The sequence below is a fragment of the Morone saxatilis genome, unplaced genomic scaffold, assembly GCF_004916995.1.
Source record: "Morone saxatilis isolate NCDOM2014 unplaced genomic scaffold, NCSU_SB_2.0 Contig5, whole genome shotgun sequence".
NCBI lineage: Eukaryota > Metazoa > Chordata > Actinopteri > Moronidae > Morone > Morone saxatilis.
In genome coordinates this window covers 471,195-472,649 of record NW_023340095.1, presented here as the reverse complement: position 1 = coordinate 472,649, position 1,455 = coordinate 471,195, and positions in this window count along the sequence as shown.

Below are 1,455 nucleotides of genomic sequence, written 5' to 3'. Positions count from 1 at the left end.
AACACCTATTTCATGGCGTTCGGCCTGTCCTCAGCGATTACGGCGAGCCTTTTATAGGTTTTGTGCCCCACTATGTGTGAAAAACACGCAAGTGAGTGCAAGGTCAAACTTTATGAGCTCCAGTGGCGGAGGAGAAGGAGCTCGCTAAGTTTTACACGAGGTGTCGAAAAAGGTGGCAGGAGGGTTCGGGGCAGGAGGCCGCTGGCGGCGGTTTATATAAAGAATCAGACGGTAAAAATGTAAATTAGTGAGTTAAATGTTAAATCTGGTTCTGGTTTACATGAAAGTCCAGATTAAATCACTTTTAGATCCTTTTATCCTCATATTGTTCCCATATTTAACAACAAAATTACAATTTCTTTGTATTTTTATATAAGCTTCAGGATAAATAATCCAGCTGTTTGCTCCAGTTGGATCCAGTGGTTGGTTAGTTGGTTGGTTGGTTGGTTGGTTGGTTGGCAGCCGCCTCGTAGATCTGCAGGGTAACTCTGGATGAAGGTTTATACCTGAATCATCATATGTCGGATTATTAAAGGACGAGTATCAAAGTGACCAAAACAAAGAAATAAAGTAGGAGCAGGTGCTGCGCCGCGATTGGCTCCCTTCAGTGTTTCCTCCTCAGCAGATATCTGGGAGCTCTCAACCTTGCCTCCTGACCCTCATTCTGCGAGAGGAGATAATTGCTTGTCAGGAATAAATAGAGAGATTAATGAATTCATTAGCGGTGGGGAGTTTAGCTCTTCGGAGCAGCACTTACCGCTATGACACATCACGCCTATTGTTTTACTAGCTAGTTAGCCTTGAACAATAACATTCACACAGCAAATTGCCTCATACGCTCGTGTAAACCACAGAGAAACTGTGTCCTTATCCCCGAATTTAGCAATAATGCAAACAAAAGGCTCCTTAAATCCCGATTATTCATCTTAATTACGTTTGTCTATAAGAGCCGGTGTCTGCGGGAGCCGCTGCGAGACAGGACGCATTAATCCACATTAGCCGTGAACACTGTACCGGTTGATGTGTGCGGTTTCACTGTGGCACTACAGTTTGTGCCAGATAGGTACTATCTCCACTTAATTAACTGCAGCTCTAAAGAGTTTAAAGGCTTCAAACACAGACGGCGAAGCTTCAAGTATAAAGTATATGTAAGTATCTGTTTCTGATTCAAAGTCAGAGGTTTCTAATAAAAAATAATGTTGTTTGATTCTTTGACTTAAAGCTCCAGTGTGAAACATTATTGTCAGAAATATAATATTCACAGGTATGTTTTCATTAGTGTTTAATCAGCTGAATATAACAGGACTGTGAAACCTGAAGAGTTTATTAACTTAAACTGTTCATTAACTTAATTTAAACATGAAAACATATTCATTGTTGAGGTATTGAGGATAAATTAAGTTAACTGAAGCTGAAACCAAACTTATTTAAACTGTAAACAGAATTTATCTGATT